The sequence below is a fragment of the Leptidea sinapis genome, chromosome 23, assembly GCF_905404315.1.
Source record: "Leptidea sinapis chromosome 23, ilLepSina1.1, whole genome shotgun sequence".
NCBI classification, from domain to species: Eukaryota; Metazoa; Arthropoda; class Insecta; order Lepidoptera; family Pieridae; genus Leptidea; species Leptidea sinapis.
In genome coordinates this window covers 1-19,440 of record NC_066287.1, presented here as the reverse complement: position 1 = coordinate 19,440, position 19,440 = coordinate 1, and positions in this window count along the sequence as shown.

The following is a 19,440-nucleotide window of genomic DNA, read 5'->3' as shown; positions in this document are numbered from 1 at the left end:
TTCTGGCCAGGGTGTCCCACCTCTTTCTTATTGGGCACTGTGAGTCGAAAGCTCCATGATCGTGCCTCTCGATGTTCGCCTTCTTACAATTTATGCAGGTAGGTCTTTCCGCTGCTTTATATAATGGACAATCATTACGCATATGGGGTCCGCCGCAGTGGGCACAGGCGCAGGGCAGATCTTCTTCTTCTTTGCAGTGTCTTCGCCCGTGGCCATAGCCTAGACATCTCGAGCATTGCACCAGTGGTGATTGGTCTAATACTTCGACTCTCTGTAGATCTATGTGGACCCTTCCTATCTGAGTTAGTATCTTCCACACCTGGGGGGAGACCTGAAGCACAATGTTATTTGTATGTGGGTTTCGTGTGTTCCTTCTGTATCGGACCGAGACTCTGATGTCTTCTGGGCGTAGATCTTTAAATAAGCCCTTGTTCTGATTCTTTACAGAGGCAACTATGTCTTCATCAGTGTTGATCTGCAGTACACCTCGAAGGACGACCAAGGGGTCCTTAGCTTCTGCCGTTTCGACGGTGAGCACAGAATCAGCCTTTAATCGGTCCTTTACCCTATCTAGCTGCGCCGTTGTGTTACACCCTACCACGACTTTTTGGTCTTTGATTTTCCGGATGCGATCAATATTTATACCTGTATTTTTGGCGTCTACGGTGGTTCGGATGCGCTCGATTATCTCCCCGCTGGTTTCTGGGTTAGAAGATTTAATTATGATCGAGTGCATCTGCTCTTGTATTTGTGGCTCCTTACGGTACGCGACGTTTTGTGGTGTTGTTGGTTTTTGGCCTGCTGTAACACTCGCGTACGTTGCTATCATCTTACCCGTCTCCTGTTCTATCCTGGACACTATTTCCTTGCCCTTGTGATCAAGTGCCTCTATGTTGTTCATGGTTTGTCTTTCTAGTTCTCTTCTGACTTCCTCCAGCTTATTTGTTTCTCTTTCTAATTTGTTAAGGTGTTCTTCTAGCCTGTCGATTCTTGGTTCTAGTGTGAAATCTACGTTAGTTGTTATGTTGGTTTGTTTTTCGTTTTTGTTACTCGCCGTCCCGTCTGCCTCTTTAACTAGTGTATAGAGTCGTTTCACTGCAGACAAAACTGCAGTTTTAATCTCTCCTTTCAAATTTCTCGCTGAGTCTAGTTGGAGAATGGCGCTCTGCTGTAGCGCCGCAGCTTCGGTAAGTCTGTTTTTATATGTTGTTCCCATTTTGGGCGGTGAATTTTGCTCTTCGCTCTCAAACGAGTTTGGAGTTTTTGTAGGGGTTCTACAAAGTGCCATTTCGGATTGTATTTGTTGATTGTTTGATTGTTTGATTGTTAGGTTAGGTTAGGTTAGGTTAGGTTAGGTTAGGTTAGGTTAGGTTAGGTTAGGTTAGGTTTTTTTTTTTTTTTTTTTTTTTTTTTTTTTTTTTTTTTTTTTTTTTTTTTTTTTTTTTTTTTTATATTCTAACTAGTGGCCTACCATCCCTGGCAACTTGCGTCCCAGGGCCGAGGAGCTAGTTACGCTACTTCCTCCCTGCCATTGAGCTGCAGGGATTGGGGGTGGGTAATCATTTATTAATAATATTTTATATTTACATTTTCTTACACTTATGACTAAATACACGATTTTAGTGAACATACAATTGAATTTAAAATTATATCTTAATTATGTCTCTATACATTTTTAAAGGGAGTCACTGTGTTGTATAAGGTCCCTATACTTAATATTATAGGGAACCTTTCTATACATTATTTACAAATTTACTTATTAATAAAAAGAAAACTAAAGACACGTATTATTTACAATTCCTAGACTATTTAATTTTTACTTTTATGTTGCTGCCGTTCCTCGGCAGCACATCGGCTAAAATCCTACGACAAAAAATTTCAAAATTTATCCGTAAAGGCTTTGAAACCAAGGCTGGTAGGTTGGCCTCCACGACGGCCACCCCACTTTCAATCTCAAGGTCGCATCTCCACCGGCCGAACCTAGGGCATTCGAGCACCAGGTGCATTGCGCTTTCGTCAGTTAGACCGTCGCAAATGCACGCTGGGCTATCCTTTAGTCCGAACCGGTGGAGATACGCCGAGAACCCGCCATGGCCCGTGATGATCTGGGCCATCAACGCGGAGAAAGGCTCCTCCCTAACCAGCTTGTAGGCCGCCGCGACGTCCGGCAGGAACGCTTTTGTGACACTTGCGGTTTGACCCGCGGTGTACCGCTCCTGCCAGACGTCGAGGGTCCTGGCTCTAATTTTGCGGCGGAGAGTTGAAATCGGCACTCCATCGTATGCAGCCCTCAATTTCGAATGGAGCGCCGCGTCCTTTGCCAAGTGATCAGCCCTCTCGTTCCCCTCAATACCTACATGCGCCCGAACCCAGCGGAACCGAATGGTTTTACCCATTTCTCGAGCCCGCCGGATCAAGTTTTTGATTTCGAAGGCTATCGGGTTAAATGATGATCGATCCCTTAGCAGCTCCAGCGACGACCTGGAGTCACTAAGGATCTCGACCTTCATGTCGGGCATCTTCAAGATGTCCTCGATAGCCTTCGAAATTGCGCACATTTCGGCTTGGAAGACAGAGCAATAATTCTCCAATTTGAGTTTTCTTGCTCTGACTTCCAAGCCTCGCCGCCTGTATGAGATGCCGGCTCCAACCCTGCCCTGTATCTTGCTGCCGTCGGTGTAGACCTGCAGGTAACCCTCTCCTTCTCCTGGGTCATCCTGCACCTCTACCACGTCGGTCTCGGCCTGAGTTTCCTCGAGACAACAGAACTCTACCTCAGGAGCGAGGGCTGGATGGGGAGCATCCAGGAAGCTAACCCGCTGTTCAGCCTTCCTGGTACAATTCTGCCGCCTCTCGGATCCTCAGGTCGAGTGGCAAGATACCTGACAGGATCAGCGCCGCACTCAAACTGGCGGTTTTGTAGGCCCGGCTGATCTTCCGCGCGAACCCTCGCTGAACTGCGTCCAGCAATTTCCGCACTCCGACTTGATCTACGGCTGGGACCCAGACACTTGAAGCGTAAAGTACGATTGGCTCCACAGCGGCGATGTAGATGGTCCTCACCACCTCTGGGTTCAGACCCCAGGTTGTCTTGGCCGCCCTTGACAATTGGCCATAAATGGCCGTTGCCTTTCGGCAAATGTCAATGACGTGCGGCTTAAAAGACAACCTGTGGTCAACAACAAGACCCAGGATTTTGGTTTCTGTGACCATCTTTATACTTTCGCCGCCCATGGTGATCTGAATAGGTGTTATTTTCAGTTTCTTGGTAATCACCATGGCGTTGGTCTTGTGTGGAGCAAATCGCAGCTTGTTGTCCAAGCCCCAGTCGTAGACCCGCCGGAGGACGGAGTTAGCGGTCCGCGCGATAGTCTCCGGAGAGGAGCCCGAGAAGACGAGCACTACGTCGTCGGCGAAGGCTTGTACGCGTAAGCCCTCTTCCTCGAGGGCGCCCAGCAACGGATCTATCAGGAGGTTCCAGAATATGGGCCCCCCAATTGATCCCTGAACGCACCCCTTGGTCGTGGGCCTCACGCACTCGGCGCCCGCGTAACGAATAACGACCTCACGGTCATTGAGGTAGCTGCACACGGTGGAGTACAGATTTCCAGGGCACTTCCTGGCGGCCAGCTGGTGTTTAATAGCTGGCCACCAGGCGCTATCGAATGCCCCCTCTATGTCTAGAGACACCATCAAAACTACCCTCTTTGCCCTGACCTCAGCTCTGATGTGCTCGATCAAGGCAAAGAGGGCATCTTCAGTGCTCCGCTGTGGCATAAAGCCGAATTGGCCCGGGTTAATCGTCGGCAGTACGTGCCACTTTATCCGGCGTACCATCATCTTTTCCAAAGTCTTACCGTGGACTGACAAAAGTCCAATCGGACGGTAAGACTTTGGATGATGGTAGTCGGATTTTCCCGGTTTGGGAAGTGTCACGACTGCCGCACGCTTCCAGGGCTTCGGGAAGTATCCCACAGCGAGGCACCTGTTGGCTATCTCTAGGAAGAGCCGCTCGTCTGCCTCAATGCTTTTAGCACTGATATCTGCCGTAAACGCGTCCGATCCAGGAGCTTTACGAGCACTGAAGTCATGAACCGCCTCCCTGAGTTCCGCAATGGTGAAGGGCGGATCATCCGCTGCACAGGCTAACTCGCACAGTGGACGGTCCGCTCCCCTCCTTATTGCAGAATGTACGGGAGTGTCATCCTCCAGCCTGTCGTCCGGGAAGAACGTAGCTGCAAGGAGTTCTGCACTTTGCTTGGGATCAAGAGTCACTCCGTCTCTCACAAGAAGTTTGTCTTCTTGCTTTTTCGAGCTTTGACGGAGGACTCTGTAGATTCCGTCCCACAGGCTTTCGCCTGTTTGCGCAGTACAGTACTCCTTCCAGCTATGGGTCTGAGCCGCTTGCGCGGCAGACTCATATTTCTCCCTGGCTTCTAGGTACTGGCGAATGACGAATTCCCTCCTTGTTGGGGCCGCGCAGCGTATGCGTCTCTTTTTAGTGACCGCATCTCGCTGCAGGACCCGAAGTTCGGAGGTCATCCATGGAGGTTCATACTTAAGTGTCCGTTTCAGCTTTGGGATCGCGGACTCGCAAGCTTGTCGAACCGCCTCCTGATACTCGAGGACAACGTTTTCGATGTCCTCTGGGGCGGTTATGGCCGACACTCTTTCCACTCGGATTTGGCGGCTTTGGAACTGTAGGATAAGTTCCTTTCGGAACTTAACCCAGTTTGCCTTTCTTGTGTTATATATCCGAGTGGTTGGTGCTGGGCCGGGTGCTTTCGCACGACCAGCGCGAAGTCCTATCCTTAGAGCGTTGTGATCGGAGCTTACCATGGCGGGGTCCACCCACCAGGATTCCATCCTTGGCAGGATACTTCGGCTGCACACCGTAATGTCGACTCTGCTTGTGCAGAGCCGACCTCATCAAAGTATCCAGCCAATTCAGCTCCCCGATGATCCTCGTCCGTGCTACCCCACCATGGGCTCCACGCGTTGAAGTCACCTCCGATCACAACACTCAAGGTTCCCAACTTGGATCGGACGCTGGATAGACGTTCCAGGTATGGATCCAGGGGTTTATCCCCTTCCAGGTAAGCGGACACTATTCCAAGTGTCCAGTCAGAGAACTCAATGGTGATTGCCACAATATTCTCCGACTGGAGGCTTGGGTCACACTTTACCTGGAGGTCTTTGTCAAAGACCGCTATTGCGGCCTTTGCGGGGTTGGTCCTATTTATCCCCTGGTCCATTTGATAGACGCGCACCCCTGGATATCGCTTCAAGGCACCTTGACTACCTGTATAAGGTTCCTGCAGCAGTGCCAGGCTTACCTTCTGGCTGACAGCTTCTGCCATCAGCTCATCGGTTGCCAATCGCTTCCGCTGCAGGTTTACCTGTATCATGTGCCTTAAAGCAGCATCCCTGGGCCCGCGACCTCCTGGATTTATCACCGCGGTGCCCTTAGCAGTAGCACACGCCGAGGCGGGCAATGGCATCCCATTTCCGCCTCACCGGACAGTCACTGCTAAACGCACCGTGGTCCGTCTTATCCAGCTTAGCGTGACGGCAGTTAATGCAGCTGGGCGGCTCCCCTACGACATAGTCAGGGCATTCGCTCCTAACATGTGGTCCCCCGCAGTGACTGCAAAGGTCAGTCGACTCTTTACAGTGGCGCCGCCCGTGTCCAAAGGATAGGCACTTTGAGCACTGTATGAGGGGCGAGAAGTCCTCGACCTTCGACCGCTTGAGGTCAAGGTGGACGAACCCCTCGTCCGTCATGCGACGCCACAGTTGGGGGGCCACACGCAGGACGACATGTGTGAGGTGCGGATTGCGGCACCTACGACGGAAACATGTTTCCGTCGTTTGTTGGTCTTTATGCAGGCCTGTGAAGAGCTCCTTATTTTGGGCTCGTAGGGCTGCTGTGACCTCCTCATCCTTGAGGCAAGCGAGGACGTCTCGGATGATAATCATCGGATTTTTCCCCTTTGCCTCTTGGACTTGAAGGCCTGAGTTTGCCCCGAGTCGCGTCTTCACAGCCTCAACCTCAGTTCTTGTGCCGCAAGTGAGCACCACCTTCTTGTTGCGGACCTTGCGGACACTGTCCACCTTGGCGCCGGTTTTGGTAGCGTCGACGGCCACTCTTATTTTGGTGACAACGTTGTCGCTCGAATCATCGGGCGACTTACTTGTCACCACTATTGAGTGGCCGGACTTTGCCGGCGCCTTGGCGGCCATCGCCGCATATGAAGGCGGTGCATGGGTCTGTACAGGCTCCTCCAGGAGCTTAGTCGTCTTAGCTCCCAGACTGCGCACCTCGACGAGCATATCGGTAGCCTCCCGCCGCATGGACTTTAGTTCTCCCAGAAGGGAGCCCAGCTCTACATCGGGTGTATGAGCGGGCAGTCTCGTATTTATGTGTTGGATTACGTCAAATTCAACAACACGGCGGAGTGCCTCCAATTCCTTCCGCAACTCCGCCGTCTGCCCGCCCACATCTGCCTTCTCCACCCGTTGCGTTAACAGCAAAATCTGCTCCGTGTGGCTGGTCTCCCTTCTGGAGATGTCCTCTGCGTACCTCCTCTTGATGTTTGCGATCTCCAACTGGAGATCGCGCCGCACACTGTTGACCTGTAGAGTAGCCTCGTACAGAAAATTGAGGCCCTCTATCACGGTCGATTTTATTGACCCTTTTAAGTTTCCGGACTTCTCTAGCTCTTCTTTAGCCCGCTGGTAGACTCGGTTAGCTTCTTTTAAAAGTGATGCCGTTGGGCTCTCGGGCTCCCCAGCGCTTGCTGAACGTCCTCCAGATGGCGGAGTGTGGAAATCCGCACCCGCCTCCCATTGGAGCGCTTGCGCCAGGGTGCCACTGCCGGGTTTGCTTCCCGAGCCGGCACCGAATTCGCTACCGGTGAAGGAGCCCTCCCCCGCGTCGACCCTTTGGCTAGCAGCTGCCCGAATTCTTCCGGGGTCCGATGATGGCCGTTTGGTGGTCATCGTTGAGGCCACCATCCCCTTATCGCCTGTTTTTAATGTGCGTGAGGATTTAGCCGATGATGTTGACATTTTAATAAACAATTAAAAATTTAAAATAAAATATTCTAGAAATAAGAAAAATAGAAAATTTACAATAGGTTAATAACCGGTATTTGGTAGCACCAATAGATAGAGCTACTTCTTACGATTCAATTGAGCCCAAACACGGGTATCTTAAGTTACAAAATAAGGAAATACAATTAAATCAAGTTAAGATAAATAAAAATCCTTATAATTTAGGTAAAAACAAAAAAAAATGAATTCTGTTGGAGCCAATTAAAAGAGCTCAAAATTACGGTTCAGGCGAGCCCAAACTCGGCTACCCTAGCTGCCTCGGTTCACGAGTTATGACCAAGGGGGGTGAGGTATGGTTGGGGGGGGGAGGGGGGTTTCACGGGAATACTATTGGGATAGGTTGTTATTTTTGTTAGAGGGGGGAGGGGGGGGGGTCAAGTAATCGGTATGTGGGTGGAGATGAAGGATTAATGGTTAGTGAGGGGGAAGGGGTGGAATGTACCTCTGGTGTTTTGCCTGATGTCTTGCCGATGTATTTGGATGACTTCCTTGTTCCGTCGTCGATGATATGTCGGATCTATATTTTCATTGAAGACGTATCAGTGGTCTGTGGTACGAAGACAGTTGAAGGGTGACGGATGACACTTGTCACTTGGCTTGTCTGATTTTTTCCAACAACCTCGTGGCGCCGCGTGCTTTCTGCTCCTATACAAAGCCTTCGAGGTTATGGGCCGCACCTTTATCCTTCAATATCTTCGTAATCCTCCGTCCGATTTTGATGGTTCTTGCTTTGCTGGATTGGTCTTGATAAGCACTAGCGGGATTAGTAATCAGTTCCTTGATCACTACAGCAACAACTCAGGGAAACTGACAGAAAGTCAAGGTCCTGTAACTTAGGAGTGCGCTGTGCAAAACTTTTGCCAACAATAATCCCGGTGATTTATGTAATAACAATTCACTGTGCCAATTTTAATCACAATCAAAGCACTATTTACCACTTTAAAGATTTTTTTACTAGGAGCTATACGTAGACGACTCAATGGTTTAGTCACAAGTGGGTTAGGTTAGGTTAGGTTAGGTTAGGTTAGGTTAGGTTAGGTTAGGTTAGGTTAGGTTAGGTTAGGTTAGGTTAGGTTAGGTTAGGTTAGGTTAGGTTAGGTTAGGTTAGGTTAGGTTAGGTTAGGTTAGGTTAGGTTAGGTTAGGTTAGGTTAGGTTAGGTTAGGTTAGGTTAGGTTAGGTTAGGTTAGGTTAGGTTAGGTTAGGTTAGGTTAGGTTAGGTTAGGTTAGGTTAGGTTAGGTTAGGTTAGGTTAGGTTAGGTTAGGTTAGGTTAGGTTAGGTTAGGTTAGGTTAGGTTAGGTTAGGTTAGGTTAGGTTAGGTTAGGTTAGGTTAGGTTAGGTTAGGTTAGGTTAGGTTAGGTTAGGTTAGGTTAGGTTAGGTTAGGTTAGGTTAGGTTAGGTTAGGTTAGGTTAGGTTAGGTTAGGTTAGGTTAGGTTAGGTTAGGTTAGGTTAGGTTAGGTTAGGTTAGGTTAGGTTAGGTTAGGTTAGGTTAGGTTAGGTTAGGTTAGGTTAGGTTAGGTTAGGTTAGGTTAGGTTAGGTTAGGTTAGGTTAGGTTAGGTTAGGTTAGGTTAGGTTAGGTTAGGTTAGGTTAGGTTAGGTTAGGTTAGGTTAGGTTAGGTTAGGTTAGGTTAGGTTAGGTTAGGTTAGGTTAGGTTAGGTTAGGTTAGGTTAGGTTAGGTTAGGTTAGGTTAGGTTAGGTTAGGTTAGGTTAGGTTAGGTTAGGTTAGGTTAGGTTAGGTTAGGTTAGGTTAGGTTAGGTTAGGTTAGGTTAGGTTAGGTTAGGTTAGGTTAGGTTAGGTTAGGTTAGGTTAGGTTAGGTTAGGTTAGGTTAGGTTAGGTTAGGTTAGGTTAGGTTAGGTTAGGTTAGGTTAGGTTAGGTTAGGTTAGGTTAGGTTAGGTTAGGTTAGGTTAGGTTAGGTTAGGTTAGGTTAGGTTAGGTTAGGTTAGGTTAGGTTAGGTTAGGTTAGGTTAGGTTAGGTTAGGTTAGGTTAGGTTAGGTTAGGTTAGGTTAGGTTAGGTTAGGTTAGGTTAGGTTAGGTTAGGTTAGGTTAGGTTAGGTTAGGTTAGGTTAGGTTAGGTTAGGTTAGGTTAGGTTAGGTTAGGTTAGGTTAGGTTAGGATAGGTTAGGTTAGGTTAGGTTAGGTTAGGTTAGGTTAGGTTAGGTTAGGTTAGGTTAGGTTAGGTTAGGTTAGGTTAGGTTAGGTTAGGTTAGGTTAGGTTAGGTTAGGTTAGGTTAGGTTAGGTTAGGTTAGGTTAGGTTAGGTTAGGTTAGGTTAGGTTAGGTTAGGTTAGGTTAGGTTAGGTTAGGTTAGGTTAGGTTAGGTTAGGTTAGGTTAGGTTAGGTTAGGTTAGGTTAGGTTAGGTTAGGTTAGGTTAGGTTAGGTTAGGTTAGGTTAGGTTAGGTTAGGTTAGGTTAGGTTAGGTTAGGTTAGGTTAGGTTAGGTTAGGTTAGGTTAGGTTAGGTTAGGTTAGGTTAGGTTAGGTTAGGTTAGGTTAGGTTAGGTTAGGTTAGGTTAGGTTAGGTTAGGTTAGGTTAGGTTAGGTTAGGTTAGGTTAGGTTAGGTTAGGTTAGGTTAGGTTAGGTTAGGTTAGGTTAGGTTAGGTTAGGTTAGGTTAGGTTAGGTTAGGTTAGGTTAGGTTAGGTTAGGTTAGGTTAGGTTAGGTTAGGTTAGGTTAGGTTAGGTTAGGTTAGGTTAGGTTAGGTTAGGTTAGGTTAGGTTAGGTTAGGTTAGGTTAGGTTAGGTTAGGTTAGGTTAGGTTAGGTTAGGTTAGGTTAGGTTAGGTTAGGTTAGGTTAGGTTAGGTTAGGTTAGGTTAGGTTAGGTTAGGTTAGGTTAGGTTAGGTTAGGTTAGGTTAGGTTAGGTTAGGTTAGGTTAGGTTAGGTTAGGTTAGGTTAGGTTAGGTTAGGTTAGGTTAGGTTAGGTTAGGTTAGGTTAGGTTAGGTTAGGTTAGGTTAGGTTAGGTTAGGTTAGGTTAGGTTAGGTTAGGTTAGGTTAGGTTAGGTTAGGTTAGGTTAGGTTAGGTTAGGTTAGGTTAGGTTAGGTTAGGTTAGGTTAGGTTAGGTTAGGTTAGGTTAGGTTAGGTTAGGTTAGGTTAGGTTAGGTTAGGTTAGGTTAGGTTAGGTTAGGTTAGGTTAGGTTAGGTTAGGTTAGGTTAGGTTAGGTTAGGTTAGGTTAGGTTAGGTTAGGTTAGGTTAGGTTAGGTTAGGTTAGGTTAGGTTAGGTTAGGTTAGGTTAGGTTAGGTTAGGTTAGGTTAGGTTAGGTTAGGTTAGGTTAGGTTAGGTTAGGTTAGGTTAGGTTAGGTTAGGTTAGGTTAGGTTAGGTTAGGTTAGGTTAGGTTAGGTTAGGTTAGGTTAGGTTAGGTTAGGTTAGGTTAGGTTAGGTTAGGTTAGGTTAGGTTAGGTTAGGTTAGGTTAGGTTAGGTTAGGTTAGGTTAGGTTAGGTTAGGTTAGGTTAGGTTAGGTTAGGTTAGGTTAGGTTAGGTTAGGTTAGGTTAGGTTAGGTTAGGTTAGGTTAGGTTAGGTTAGGTTAGGTTAGGTTAGGTTAGGTTAGGTTAGGTTAGGTTAGGTTAGGTTAGGTTAGGTTAGGTTAGGTTAGGTTAGGTTAGGTTAGGTTAGGTTAGGTTAGGTTAGGTTAGGTTAGGTTAGGTTAGGTTAGGTTAGGTTAGGTTAGGTTAGGTTAGGTTAGGTTAGGTTAGGTTAGGTTAGGTTAGGTTAGGTTAGGTTAGGTTAGGTTAGGTTAGGTTAGGTTAGGTTAGGTTAGGTTAGGTTAGGTTAGGTTAGGTTAGGTTAGGTTAGGTTAGGTTAGGTTAGGTTAGGTTAGGTTAGGTTAGGTTAGGTTAGGTTAGGTTAGGTTAGGTTAGGTTAGGTTAGGTTAGGTTAGGTTAGGTTAGGTTAGGTTAGGTTAGGTTAGGTTAGGTTAGGTTAGGTTAGGTTAGGTTAGGTTAGGTTAGGTTAGGTTAGGTTAGGTTAGGTTAGGTTAGGTTAGGTTAGGTTAGGTTAGGTTAGGTTAGGTTAGGTTAGGTTAGGTTAGGTTAGGTTAGGTTAGGTTAGGTTAGGTTAGGTTAGGTTAGGTTAGGTTAGGTTAGGTTAGGTTAGGTTAGGTTAGGTTAGGTTAGGTTAGGTTAGGTTAGGTTAGGTTAGGTTAGGTTAGGTTAGGTTAGGTTAGGTTAGGTTAGGTTAGGTTAGGTTAGGTTAGGTTAGGTTAGGTTAGGTTAGGTTAGGTTAGGTTAGGTTAGGTTAGGTTAGGTTAGGTTAGGTTAGGTTAGGTTAGGTTAGGTTAGGTTAGGTTAGGTTAGGTTAGGTTAGGTTAGGTTAGGTTAGGTTAGGTTAGGTTAGGTTAGGTTAGGTTAGGTTAGGTTAGGTTAGGTTAGGTTAGGTTAGGTTAGGTTAGGTTAGGTTAGGTTAGGTTAGGTTAGGTTAGGTTAGGTTAGGTTAGGTTAGGTTAGGTTAGGTTAGGTTAGGTTAGGTTAGGTTAGGTTAGGTTAGGTTAGGTTAGGTTAGGTTAGGTTAGGTTAGGTTAGGTTAGGTTAGGTTAGGTTAGGTTAGGTTAGGTTAGGTTAGGTTAGGTTAGGTTAGGTTAGGTTAGGTTAGGTTAGGTTAGGTTAGGTTAGGTTAGGTTAGGTTAGGTTAGGTTAGGTTAGGTTAGGTTAGGTTAGGTTAGGTTAGGTTAGGTTAGGTTAGGTTAGGTTAGGTTAGGTTAGGTTAGGTTAGGTTAGGTTAGGTTAGGTTAGATTAGGTTAGGTTAGGTTAGGTTAGGTTAGGTTAGGTTAGGTTAGGTTAGGTTAGGTTAGGTTAGGTTAGGTTAGGTTAGGTTAGGTTAGGTTAGGTTAGGTTAGGTTAGGTTAGGTTAGGTTAGGTTAGGTTAGGTTAGGTTAGGTTAGGTTAGGTTAGGTTAGGTTAGGTTAGGTTAGGTTAGGTTAGGTTAGGTTAGGTTAGGTTAGGTTAGGTTAGGTTAGGTTAGGTTAGGTTAGGTTAGGTTAGGTTAGGTTAGGTTAGGTTAGGTTAGGTTAGGTTAGGTTAGGTTAGGTTAGGTTAGGTTAGGTTAGGTTAGGTTAGGTTAGGTTAGGTTAGGTTAGGTTAGGTTAGGTTAGGTTAGGTTAGGTTAGGTTAGGTTAGGTTAGGTTAGGTTAGGTTAGGTTAGGTTAGGTTAGGTTAGGTTAGGTTAGGTTAGGTTAGGTTAGGTTAGGTTAGGTTAGGTTAGGTTAGGTTAGGTTAGGTTAGGTTAGGTTAGGTTAGGTTAGGTTAGGTTAGGTTAGGTTAGGTTAGGTTAGGTTAGGTTAGGTTAGGTTAGGTTAGGTTAGGTTAGGTTAGGTTAGGTTAGGTTAGGTTAGGTTAGGTTAGGTTAGGTTAGGTTAGGTTAGATTAGGTTAGGTTAGGTTAGGTTAGGTTAGGTTAGGTTAGGTTAGGTTAGGTTAGGTTAGGTTAGGTTAGGTTAGGTTAGGTTAGGTTAGGTTAGGTTAGGTTAGGTTAGGTTAGGTTAGGTTAGGTTAGGTTAGGTTAGGTTAGGTTAGGTTAGGTTAGGTTAGGTTAGGTTAGGTTAGGTTAGGTTAGGTTAGGTTAGGTTAGGTTAGGTTAGGTTAGGTTAGGTTAGGTTAGGTTAGGTTAGGTTAGGTTAGGTTAGGTTAGGTTAGGTTAGGTTAGGTTAGGTTAGGTTAGGTTAGGTTAGGTTAGGTTAGGTTAGGTTAGGTTAGGTTAGGTTAGGTTAGGTTAGGTTAGGTTAGGTTAGGTTAGGTTAGGTTAGGTTAGGTTAGGTTAGGTTAGGTTAGGTTAGGTTAGGTTAGGTTAGGTTAGGTTAGGTTAGGTTAGGTTAGGTTAGGTTAGGTTAGGTTAGGTTAGGTTAGGTTAGGTTAGGTTAGGTTAGGTTAGGTTAGGTTAGGTTAGGTTAGGTTAGGTTAGGTTAGGTTAGGTTAGGTTAGGTTAGGTTAGGTTAGGTTAGGTTAGGTTAGGTTAGGTTAGGTTAGGTTAGGTTAGGTTAGGTTAGGTTAGGTTAGGTTAGGTTAGGTTAGGTTAGGTTAGGTTAGGTTAGGTTAGGTTAGGTTAGGTTAGGTTAGGTTAGGTTAGGTTAGGTTAGGTTAGGTTAGGTTAGGTTAGGTTAGGTTAGGTTAGGTTAGGTTAGGTTAGGTTAGGTTAGGTTAGGTTAGGTTAGGTTAGGTTAGGTTAGGTTAGGTTAGGTTAGGTTAGGTTAGGTTAGGTTAGGTTAGGTTAGGTTAGGTTAGGTTAGGTTAGGTTAGGTTAGGTTAGGTTAGGTTAGGTTAGGTTAGGTTAGGTTAGGTTAGGTTAGGTTAGGTTAGGTTAGGTTAGGTTAGGTTAGGTTAGGTTAGGTTAGGTTAGGTTAGGTTAGGTTAGGTTAGGTTAGGTTAGGTTAGGTTAGGTTAGGTTAGGTTAGGTTAGGTTAGGTTAGGTTAGGTTAGGTTAGGTTAGGTTAGGTTAGGTTAGGTTAGGTTAGGTTAGGTTAGGTTAGGTTAGGTTAGGTTAGGTTAGGTTAGGTTAGGTTAGGTTAGGTTAGGTTAGGTTAGGTTAGGTTAGGTTAGGTTAGGTTAGGTTAGGTTAGGTTAGGTTAGGTTAGGTTAGGTTAGGTTAGGTTAGGTTAGGTTAGGTTAGGTTAGGTTAGGTTAGGTTAGGTTAGGTTAGGTTAGGTTAGGTTAGGTTAGGTTAGGTTAGGTTAGGTTAGGTTAGGTTAGGTTAGGTTAGGTTAGGTTAGGTTAGGTTAGGTTAGGTTAGGTTAGGTTAGGTTAGGTTAGGTTAGGTTAGGTTAGGTTAGGTTAGGTTAGGTTAGGTTAGGTTAGGTTAGGTTAGGTTAGGTTAGGTTAGGTTAGGTTAGGTTAGGTTAGGTTAGGTTAGGTTAGGTTAGGTTAGGTTAGGTTAGGTTAGGTTAGGTTAGGTTAGGTTAGGTTAGGTTAGGTTAGGTTAGGTTAGGTTAGGTTAGGTTAGGTTAGGTTAGGTTAGGTTAGGTTAGGTTAGGTTAGGTTAGGTTAGGTTAGGTTAGGTTAGGTTAGGTTAGGTTAGGTTAGGTTAGGTTAGGTTAGGTTAGGTTAGGTTAGGTTAGGTTAGGTTAGGTTAGGTTAGGTTAGGTTAGGTTAGGTTAGGTTAGGTTAGGTTAGGTTAGGTTAGGTTAGGTTAGGTTAGGTTAGGTTAGGTTAGGTTAGGTTAGGTTAGGTTAGGTTAGGTTAGGTTAGGTTAGGTTAGGTTAGGTTAGGTTAGGTTAGGTTAGGTTAGGTTAGGTTAGGTTAGGTTAGGTTAGGTTAGGTTAGGTTAGGTTAGGTTAGGTTAGGTTAGGTTAGGTTAGGTTAGGTTAGGTTAGGTTAGGTTAGGTTAGGTTAGGTTAGGTTAGGTTAGGTTAGGTTAGGTTAGGTTAGGTTAGGTTAGGTTAGGTTAGGTTAGGTTAGGTTAGGTTAGGTTAGGTTAGGTTAGGTTAGGTTAGGTTAGGTTAGGTTAGGTTAGGTTAGGTTAGGTTAGGTTAGGTTAGGTTAGGTTAGGTTAGGTTAGGTTAGGTTAGGTTAGGTTAGGTTAGGTTAGGTTAGGTTAGGTTAGGTTAGGTTAGGTTAGGTTAGGTTAGGTTAGGTTAGGTTAGGTTAGGTTAGGTTAGGTTAGGTTAGGTTAGGTTAGGTTAGGTTAGGTTAGGTTAGGTTAGGTTAGGTTAGGTTAGGTTAGGTTAGGTTAGGTTAGGTTAGGTTAGGTTAGGTTAGGTTAGGTTAGGTTAGGTTAGGTTAGGTTAGGTTAGGTTAGGTTAGGTTAGGTTAGGTTAGGTTAGGTTAGGTTAGGTTAGGTTAGGTTAGGTTAGGTTAGGTTAGGTTAGGTTAGGTTAGGTTAGGTTAGGTTAGGTTAGGTTAGGTTAGGTTAGGTTAGGTTAGGTTAGGTTAGGTTAGGTTAGGTTAGGTTAGGTTAGGTTAGGTTAGGTTAGGTTAGGTTAGGTTAGGTTAGGTTAGGTTAGGTTAGGTTAGGTTAGGTTAGGTTAGGTTAGGTTAGGTTAGGTTAGGTTAGGTTAGGTTAGGTTAGGTTAGGTTAGGTTAGGTTAGGTTAGGTTAGGTTAGGTTAGGTTAGGTTAGGTTAGGTTAGGTTAGGTTAGGTTAGGTTAGGTTAGGTTAGGTTAGGTTAGGTTAGGTTAGGTTAGGTTAGGTTAGGTTAGGTTAGGTTAGGTTAGGTTAGGTTAGGTTAGGTTAGGTTAGGTTAGGTTAGGTTAGGTTAGGTTAGGTTAGGTTAGGTTAGGTTAGGTTAGGTTAGGTTAGGTTAGGTTAGGTTAGGTTAGGTTAGGTTAGGTTAGGTTAGGTTAGGTTAGGTTAGGTTAGGTTAGGTTAGGTTAGGTTAGGTTAGGTTAGGTTAGGTTAGGTTAGGTTAGGTTAGGTTAGGTTAGGTTAGGTTAGGTTAGGTTAGGTTAGGTTAGGTTAGGTTAGGTTAGGTTAGGTTAGGTTAGGTTAGGTTAGGTTAGGTTAGGTTAGGTTAGGTTAGGTTAGGTTAGGTTAGGTTAGGTTAGGTTAGGTTAGGTTAGGTTAGGTTAGGTTAGGTTAGGTTAGGTTAGGTTAGGTTAGGTTAGGTTAGGTTAGGTTAGGTTAGGTTAGGTTAGGTTAGGTTAGGTTAGGTTAGGTTAGGTTAGGTTAGGTTAGGTTAGGTTAGGTTAGGTTAGGTTAGGTTAGGTTAGGTTAGGTTAGGTTAGGTTAGGTTAGGTTAGGTTAGGTTAGGTTAGGTTAGGTTAGGTTAGGTTAGGTTAGGTTAGGTTAGGTTAGGTTAGGTTAGGTTAGGTTAGGTTAGGTTAGGTTAGGTTAGGTTAGGTTAGGTTAGGTTAGGTTAGGTTAGGTTAGGTTAGGTTAGGTTAGGTTAGGTTAGGTTAGGTTAGGTTAGGTCTAGGTTAGGTTAGGTTAGGTTAGGTTAGGTTAGGTTAGGTTAGGTTAGGTTAGGTTAGGTTAGGTTAGGTTAGGTTAGGTTAGGTTAGGTTAGGTTAGGTTAGGTTAGGTTAGGTTAGGTTAGGTTAGGTTAGGTTAGGTTAGGTTAGGTTAGGTTAGGTTAGGTTAGGTTAGGTTAGGTTAGGTTAGGTTAGGTTAGGTTAGGTTAGGTTAGGTTAGGTTAGGTTAGGTTAGGTTAGGTTAGGTTAGGTTAGGTTAGGTTAGGTTAGGTTAGGTTAGGTTAGGTTAGGTTAGGTTAGGTTAGGTTAGGTTAGGTTAGGTTAGGTTAGGTTAGGTTAGGTTAGGTTAGGTTAGGTTAGGTTAGGTTAGGTTAGGTTAGGTTAGGTTAGGTTAGGTTAGGTTAGGTTAGGTTAGGTTAGGTTAGGTTAGGTTAGGTTAGGTTAGGTTAGGTTAGGTTAGGTTAGGTTAGGTTAGGTTAGGTTAGGTTAGGTTAGGTTAGGTTAGGTTAGGTTAGGTTAGGTTAGGTTAGGTTAGGTTAGGTTAGGTTAGGTTAGGTTAGGTTAGGTTAGGTTAGGTTAGGTTAGGTTAGGTTAGGTTAGGTTAGGTTAGGTTAGGTTAGGTTAGGTTAGGTTAGGTTAGGTTAGGTTAGGTTAGGTTAGGTTAGGTTAGGTTAGGTTAGGTTAGGTTAGGTTAGGTTAGGTTAGGTTAGGTTAGGTTAGGTTAGGTTAGGTTAGGTTAGGTTAGGTTAGGTTAGGTTAGGTTAGGTTAGGTTAGGTTAGGTTAGGTTAGGTTAGGTTAGGTTAGGTTAGGTTAGGTTAGGTTAGGTTAGGTTAGGTTAGGTTAGGTTAGGTTAGGTTAGGTTAGGTTAGGTTAGGTTAGGTTAGGTTAGGTTAGGTTAGGTTAGGTTAGGTTAGGTTAGGTTAGGTTAGGTTAGGTTAGGTTAGGTTAGGTTAGGTTAGGTTAGGTTAGGTTAGGTTAGGTTAGGTTAGGTTAGGTTAGGTTAGGTTAGGTTAGGTTAGGTTAGGTTAGGTTAGGTTAGGTTAGGTTAGGTTAGGTTAGGTTAGGTTAGGTTAGGTTAGGTTAGGTTAGGTTAGGTTAGGTTAGGTTAGGTTAGGTTAGGATAGGTTAGGTTAGGTTAGGTTAGGTTAGGTTAGGTTAGGTTAGGTTAGGTTAGGTTAGGTTAGGTTAGGTTAGGTTAGGTTAGGTTAGGTTAGGTTAGGTTAGGTTAGGTTAGGTTAGGTTAGGTTAGGTTAGGTTAGGTTAGGTTAGGTTAGGTTAGGTTAGGTTAGGTTAGGTTAGGTTAGGTTAGGTTAGGTTAGGTTAGGTTAGGTTAGGTTAGGTTAGGTTAGGTTAGGTTAGGTTAGGTTAGGTTAGGTTAGGTTAGGTTAGGTTAGGTTAGGTTAGGTTAGGTTAGGTTAGGTTAGGTTAGGTTAGGTTAGGTTAGGTTAGGTTAGGTTAGGTTAGGTTAGGTTAGGTTAGGTTAGGTTAGGTTAGGTTAGGTTAGGTTAGGTTAGGTTAGGTTAGGTTAGGTTAGGTTAGGTTAGGTTAGGTTAGGTTAGGTTAGGTTAGGTTAGGTTAGGTTAGGTTAGGTTAGGTTAGGTTAGGTTAGGTTAGGTTAGGTTAGGTTAGGTTAGGTTAGGTTAGGTTAGGTTAGGTTAGGTTAGGTTAGGTTAGGTTAGGTTAGGTTAGGTTAGGTTAGGTTAGGTTAGGTTAGGTTAGGTTAGGTTAGGTTAGGTTAGGTTAGGTTAGGTTAGGTTAGGTTAGGTTAGGTTAGGTTAGGTTAGGTTAGGTTAGGTTAGGTTAGGTTAGGTTAGGTTAGGTTAGGTTAGCTTAGGTTAGGTTAGGTTAGGTTAGGTTAGGTTAGGTTAGGTTAGGTTAGGTTAGGTTAGGTTAGGTTAGGTTAGGTTAGGTTAGGTTAGGTTAGGTTAGGTTAGGTTAGGTTAGGTTAGGTTAGGTTAGGTTAGGTTAGGTTAGGTTAGGTTAGGTTAGGTTAGGTTAGGTTAGGTTAGGTTAGGTTAGGTTAGGTTAGGTTAGGTTAGGTTAGGTTAGGTTAGGTTAGGTTAGGTTAGGTTAGGTTAGGTTAGGTTAGGTTAGGTTAGGTTAGGTTAGGTTAGGTTAGGTTAGGTTAGGTTAGGTTAGGTTAGGTTAGGTTAGGTTAGGTTAGGTTAGGTTAGGTTAGGTTAGGTTAGGTTAGGTTAGGTTAGGTTAGGTTAGGTTAGGTTAGGTTAGGTTAGGTTAGGTTAGGTTAGGTTAGGTTAGGTTAGGTTAGGTTAGGTTAGGTTAGGTTAGGTTAGGTTAGGTTAGGTTAGGTTAGGTTAGGTTAGGTTAGGTTAGGTTAGGTTAGGTTAGGTTAGGTTAGGTTAGGTTAGGTTAGGTTAGGTTAGGTTAGGTTAGGTTAGGTTAGGTTAGGTTAGGTTAGGTTAGGTTAGGTTAGGTTAGGTTAGGTTAGGTTAGGTTAGGTTAGGTTAGGTTAGGTTAGGTTAGGTTAGGTTAGGATAGGTTAGGTTAGGTTAGGTTAGGTTAGGTTAGGTTAGGTTAGGTTAGGTTAGGTTAGGTTAGGTTAGGTTAGGTTAGGTTAGGTTAGGTTAGGTTAGGTTAGGTTAGGTTAGGTTAGGTTAGGTTAGGTTAGGTTAGGTTAGGTTAGGTTAGGTTAGGTTAGGTTAGGTTAGGTTAGGTTAGGTTAGGTTAGGTTAGGTTAGGTTAGGTTAGGTTAGGTTAGGTTAGGTTAGGTTAGGTTAGGTTAGGTTAGGTTAGGTTAGGTTAGGTTAGGTTAGGTTAGGTTAGGTTAGGTTAGGTTAGGTTAGGTTAGGTTAGGTTAGGTTAGGTTAGGTTAGGTTAGGTTAGGTTAGGTTAGGTTAGGTTAGGTTAGGTTAGGTTAGGTTAGGTTAGGTTAGGTTAGGTTAGGTTAGGTTAGGTTAGGTTAGGTTAGGTTAGGTTAGGTTAGGTTAGGTTAGGTTAGGTTAGGTTAGGTTAGGTTAGGTTAGGTTAGGTTAGGTTAGGTTAGGTTAGGTTAGGTTAGGTTAGGTTAGGTTAGGTTAGGTTAGGTTAGGTTAGGTTAGGTTAGGTTAGGTTAGGTTAGGTTAGGTTAGGTTAGGTTAGGTTAGGTTAGGTTAGGTTAGGTTAGGTTAGGTTAGGTTAGGTTAGGTTAGGTTAGGTTAGGTTAGGTTAGGTTAGGTTAGGTTAGGTTAGGTTAGGTTAGGTTAGGTTAGGTTAGGTTAGGTTAGGTTAGGTTAGGTTAGGTTAGGTTAGGTTAGGTTAGGTTAGGTTAGGTTAGGTTAGGTTAGGTTAGGTTAGGTTAGGTTAGGTTAGGTTAGGTTAGGTTAGGTTAGGTTAGGTTAGGTTAGGTTAGGTTAGGTTAGGTTAGGTTAGGTTAGGTTAGGTTAGGTTAGGTTAGGTTAGGTTAGGTTAGGTTAGGTTAGGTTAGGTTAGGTTAGGTTAGGTTAGGTTAGGTTAGGTTAGGTTAGGTTAGGTTAGGTTAGGTTAG